The following is a 6804-nucleotide window of genomic DNA, read 5'->3' on the forward strand; positions in this document are numbered from 1 at the left end:
GCCTGCTTCAGATTCTCTGTCCTCCTCTCTCTGGCCCGTCCCTGCTTGTGCTTTCTCAAAACTAAGTAAACCTTTTAAAAACAATTTGCATCTAAGAAATAGAATTAATTCAGTCTAATGTATTTCCAAGTGGAGATTCACCTAAGTCCACTTTTATATGTAGAGGCTATGTGTTAGGAACACTAATTTATACTTTAAAAAAAATGTGATGGGTTTTTAAAATACAGGCAATCCTCCTGAGTCATTGATCTTGAATATGATACAAATTTGACAAAATCAGAAATTTGTACAAATGCAAATCACAACTCCACCAGGCTGAACTGCTTGAAAATGAGTAAACCTTCAAAGGATGACAGCCGTAGCTACTCTTCATTGTGTGCCAATACGTTACCAGCAGCGTAATCTTACGAGGCAATAATTATTATCCTAACTTTTTCTGTTAAGTTACAGTGTTTGAGGAGGTTAAACAACTGGCCCAAAGCCATGTAGCTGGTAAGTAACAGACGTCTGGGCTCAAACTGAGATGCCCTCAGTTTGCAGACCCTGTGTTCCTAATGCCCAGTTTACACTGCTAAGAGACAATTAAGGCTCGATCTAGTCCAGTGTTTCTCAAACTTGAGTGATGAGCCTATCTCTTTTAAGAAAAAACAGCTTACGTGGATTCACAATGTTGACATAAATGATTTGTATTACCAGAAGCTTCAATAGGTATAAAACATGTTTCTTTTATGCCCATAGTTGTTAGATAAGCATAAAGTCAAACTCCATTACAAATTAAACACCAAGAAAATTTAAAAACCAACAGAATTTTAATTAGTAGCATTAACATGACAGAAGATGCTGTTTTGCTAAAACAAAATTGTCCAGATTAGCTTTAAAAATACCAAAAAATATCTACTAGGCACCACTATAGGTAATAAGTCTGCAGTTATGGGATAGTCACATAAATGTAATGTTCAGAATGTTACTAATAATTACAAGGCATGAGAAATGTTCAGATGCCAAATTTTTTTAAACATTAAAAAAAAAGTTTATGTATTTATTTGAAAGAGACAGAGACAGTGCGAGCAGGGAAGGGGCAGAGAGAGAGGGGGAGAGAATCCCAAGCAGGCTCCACGCTGCCAGCACAGAGCCTGAAGTGGGGCTTGAACTCACAAAACCATGAGGTCATAACCTGAGCCAAAACCAAGAGTCAGATGCTTAACTGACTGAGCCACCTAGGAGCCCCAGATGCCAATTTTAATGGAGTCATTGATAACTCTATAAATTATCTTATTTTCTTGAAGAAAATTATGCCTTTTTGGAAATCTACATTAAAGAGTACTTAATTGAATTATCACAGGAATGTGAAACTAAAATTTTCTCATTATGTGTTAAATTGCTTTACAACCCTGTTCTTGAACTGTTGCTAACCAGTACCCCAGAAAGCAGGTTTCACTAGGATTCAGCAAGTCTAAACTATTGCCATATGCCATGTGATGGTTCAATTTTCCACCTACATTTCTCTTTTCAAGGAGAATGTTTATGTACTAGTTAAAGATGGTGTTGGCTCTGATAACATCTAAGCCTTTCAGTGACTGCACCCAATAAAGGTTCACTTCTCACTCATGTCAAAGTCTCGTCATGCAGCCTTCCATATTTCAGGATTCCTTCCATTTTGTGGCTCTCCCCGCCTTTAGTCCTTAGTGGCCCTTCCGTTCAGCTGATAGATGGGAGAAAGAGCAAAGGCTCTATGTGCCGGAGGGGACGTGGGGTGGGTGTTTACATGGGTCTGACTTGGAAATTGCACATATAACTTGTGACCACATTCTATTGGCCAGAATCATCACCTGGCCACATCCAAATGCAAGAGAGGCTAGTAAATGTAATCCAGCTGTGTGTTAAAAAAAGCAAAAGGAAACAAGAAATACATAGCTGAATAGTCCTCATTACGAAAAAAATGTCACTTCTTTTTAGCAAACCGGGAGTTCTCACATGCACCAGATCATACATATGAATACCAAAATTGGTCTGTAATGATGTATGAGTGACTAGGTTTAAGTGGCCATCCTTATGATCTATGAACACTTACACTAATGTTTTAGAATATCCCTAAAAAAACCCATTAAATATAAAAATTGTCTTTGAAAACTCAGACATCTGAGAAGACATATACCAACCTGAAAGACATCTGAGAAGACCTACACAATCCTGAAGGTCCCTAAGTCCTGATTTTAGGATCCATCACCCTGAATGAAACGTCCATCCTAGTCAGGCGGGAGTGCTCCCCCACGCCTGTTCATTCACCATAACTGTTCCTGGCCTCGAGCTTTTGTTCATGCAGTTTACTGCCTAGAATGCTCTATTCCTTTCTTTTCAGAAACTGATCTAACTTGTACTAACCACATGGCTCATGGCCTCACACCTCTATTAAGGTTCCCCAGGCTTCCTGTTCTCCAGAATCTCTGATTTTTCAGTAATCTTATCTTAAATAGAACTAAAAATGTATTCATACCGTTATTTACTTTATGAATATATGACTTTTCTTATCAAATGGTTTCTCAGTCAGAATCTAGAGGAATTTTCACTCCACAAAGAAATGAGAAAGATAAAGATAGAATACTGGTTTTTTTAAGGTTTAGTTAATTTAACTTCCAAAATTTTTCCCTAAGATCACATCTTTTCTATTTTTTTATATTAAAATGACTTTTGCTTTTATAAAATAATGGTTTGAGATGTACAGAACAACTCTTTCTCCCTCTCTCCCCACCCTTCTCTCTCTCCCCCTCTGTCTCTCTCTCTCTCTGTCCCAGTGAAGAAACTGAACTCAAAGAGGCGAATTAACAATCTTAAAGTTTACATTGTAAATTCAAACCAAAGTATGTCAGTTAGGATATTGTGGGCAAAAAGAACCAGGAAACTCAAATGAAATGTCTTAACCAATAAAGACAACTATGAGGAAGTCATGAAGAAAGGCTCCCATGCAGGGTTGATATTTTTCAGTGACTCAGTGATATCATCGAGGATTCAGATTCTTTCTGTATTTCCTGCTTAGCCATTCTCGTCTGGGTAGCTTTGGTTTCAGGGTGGCAGCCATGGTCATAAGCAGACATGACAGTGTTTGACAATATGAGATGGTCTCTCTGTGTTTATCTTTTGTAAAAGTGAGGAAATCTTTCTCAGAGGTTACTAGCAGATTTCTCCTTCAGCTCATTGGCTGAAAGTGTATCACGTGCTGAGACCCAAGCCAGTCACCGCAGCAAAAGGAATGGAATAATCATGGTTGGTTAGGATGTACCATTGAGCGGGGTTAAGGGTTATCTTCATTTAGGAGTGGAAAACAGAACAAAATTGAGTTCTGCAAACACAAAAGAAGGGGGGCAGTGGTAGTTGTCAATAAACAATCATTAAGGTCCACTATGTCAGACTGCTCTTAGGGGTCTTTCTGCTGAACAAAATGCTGGTTCCATAAATAGAAGTAAAAATATACATGTAGGAGAAAGATATTAAGAATGTAAATTCAGGCATAGAGAGGGAAATTGGTTCCTACTTCCTTTCTTTAGAACCATCAAATACCTTTATAATTTATGATAATGTGCATTTATATGTGCAATATAAAAATTCCTCCTTCTGGGGCACCTGGGTGGCTCAGTTGGTTAAGCATCTGACTTTGGCTCAGGTCATGATCTCGCAGTTTGTGAGTTCCAGCCCTGCATCGGGCTCTGTTGACAGCTCAGAGCCTGGTGCTGCTTCGGATTCTGGGTCTCTCTCTCTCTCTCTGCCTCTCTTCCTCTCACATTCTGTCTCTCTCTCTCAAAAATAAATAAACATTCAAAAATTTTTAAAAATTCCTCCTGCATTCTTCCTTATGGTGTTATAAAGATAAATAAGCTCTATAAAGTCATATGCCATAAGTATAAGTTTTTATCACAATATTGATTTCAACTCTATTTCTAAAGAGCTGTAGAAATTTTATAAAAAGGAAAAATGAGACTTTAGGAGCAGCAAAGAAAAGCCATACAATTGCACAGATTTTTAAAGTAGGATTTTCCACAAAATAAGTCAGAGCAGTATAAATATATTAAAAAATATTCAGCTTCACTAGTAATCAAAGAAATGTAAATTAGCATGAAAAACGTTGTCATTCATCAAACTGACTTTTTTTTTTTCCTTAGGCTTAGTATTAAAAGTCTGTGTATGTATAAGGAAATAGGATTGTAACTTGCTGCATTTTTTCTAGTTGTCATTTTAGCAATATGTTACAAATGATGGTTTATTTTCTGTCTTCGCTAGACTTTAGGGTCATTGGGCATAGAAACTGTATTTGCTCTACTGAGTGTTCCTGTTGTCTACACTTCTACCTAATAATTCAGTAAATATGTATCTAATCTATTGATGGTCACTAAACATCTTTTGAAGTAATGAACAGGTGTTTTAAAAAGTAGGCATAGCTTTTTTACCTGACTTTGAAGTCTCTAGGAATATATATGAAAGAAATAACAGTTATATACCAAGAATTATCTATAAAGATGTTTATTCTATTGTAGTTTTATATAGCATCAACAACAACAAAAAATGTCAGTGGAGAAATAATGTTTAGCGATAAGGGACTAGTATTCTAAATGTTAGCACATTCAGATGACAATCGCTAATAAAAAAACACTGCTGAAGATTATTTAATAACATTGCATACATTCATAAATGTATATTATTAAACCAAGAAAATTTTCAAAATAGCATGATATCTTTTGTTAACCCCATGGATACATGCAAATGCTTAGAAAAATGCTGAAAATACATACAAGAAAATGCGAACAGTGATTACTTCATTATGATGGTTCTATAGCTGGTTCTTTTTAATTTTTTTTATACTTGACATGTATTATTTTTGTAATAAGGAAGAGAAGAATAAATGTTCTTTTAAGTGAGTGATTCAAAAAAAATATCCATTTGATTACTCCCAATCACATGTCATTATTTTATTTTCATAATGGTGGCTTGATAAATACATACTCTTTATCAACCAAACTAAAGCATAAAGAACCCATTACCTGGTATTTTTGTGACAGACTGTAGGATATTTTCCCGTTGTGATTCCTCCAGCAAAGATACATGTTTTTAAATGATATTTTAAAGATTACCAAAAAGAGTCACAAATTTCTGTGTAAATTGTAGAATCACATCCTTCTAGTTCTGACCCTCAAAATTTACTCTATCATATTTGAAGTTAAGCTTCAACCTCGTATGCTTCTTATGCAAGAACAGCAACATAACGTTTTAAAAAGCTGCTTGCCTGCTTCTCTCTCTTTGCCAGTGCCATATAAAGAGCAGTGCAAGCATACTTATCAATAGGATGTGTGAGTCATGTCAATAATTATGAGCAACAGCAATACTTTTCTCAAAGATGTGTGGTGTTTTTTTTTAAAAAAAAAACTAAGCAAAATGGCATCTTTATGCAACTGAATGAGATTAGAGGCTGTTTAGAAGCAGTGGCGTCTTGTCTTGTTTTCCATCAGTCCATATCATTGTTGGTGAGAAAGCAAATGATTCAGAAAACACAAAGCATGGCATTTTTAATGTGACACATTTGATACACATAGTCTCGGGCATAAACCCATTGTCCCTAAGACGTGATTCAAATTCCGAAACAGGGTTTTATAAGGTCCACCATGTTTATCAGCAACCTCGAAGTAGCTCCCTGGGTTCTCCAGGGTGGATATTTAAAGTTTTTTTTCTCCTTTTATCAAACCTATGCTTCTAGCACCTGTCCCTTGATGGGATGATGACCTCAACACTTGCATTATTCAGAAAAATAGGAAACACAGACAGAAAATGACTCTACTTGGCAGCACTTAGCCTGCAAACTTACCTACCCTACCACCTGCCAATCCACTCTCCTTTCTGTGGTCAGTCTGTGCTTTGGATTTCATCTTCCCTTGGCATTCCCATAAACGGTACTCCATACATTAGACCCCTTTCCTGTGTCTTCAGCTTCTGACTTCAGCCGTGGGCATTTCAATATCCTCTTGGATGGTACGTGAAGAGCATCAATAAAATGGCGATTCCCATCTACTAAGCATTTAGTCTGTACGGTAGTGGAGGCAGAGGCTGTTAAATCTATGAACTTACTTCTTTCCACCTCTCTTCAAGTTCAGTGCTGTTTTCCATATTATGCAGATGAAGGGACTGAAGCTTAGGAAGGCTGAGCAGCAGCTAAGATCATACGACAAGGATGTGGCAGATAAGGGAGTCAAACTGAATTCTGTCGGATAATAGGATTGTATCTTGACCACTTTGTTACTCTGTGCTTGTTCATCTCTGAAAACCCTTCTTTGGGACCTAATTTCTATTTCATTATAGACAAACTTCCTGAAAGACCTGTATTCACTCTCCATCTCCACTTCTCACTCCTCAACCCACTGCAGCTCGGCGTGTGCCTAACATCACTGACACCACTCCAGCCAACGTTGTCCATTACCTTCTTGTTTCTAGAGCCCAAGAATCTTCTGAGTCACCTCCAGAACTTAACTTGCAGCAGCTTTTGACTCCATTGGCAGCTCTCTCCTTGCAACATTCTCTTCTATGGACTTTCATAAAACATCCATTTGGTGAGTTTTTCTCCCATTTAATCCGTCTTTGGGGTTGTGAGTTTCTTCTTTTTTCTCTGTCCCTTATGTGTTGAAATTCCTCCAATCTGTCTTCTTTTTATTACAAATACAAATACTTTCATCACGAATACTATCTTGGGGATTTCATCCACTCCCATGGCTTTATGTCTAAGTGCTGATAAAGCTCACATTTCTATCTGGAGCCCAGGTCTCTATC

The sequence above is a fragment of the Prionailurus bengalensis genome, chromosome D4 (assembly GCF_016509475.1).
Source record: "Prionailurus bengalensis isolate Pbe53 chromosome D4, Fcat_Pben_1.1_paternal_pri, whole genome shotgun sequence".
Classification (NCBI taxonomy): Eukaryota; Metazoa; Chordata; class Mammalia; order Carnivora; family Felidae; genus Prionailurus; species Prionailurus bengalensis.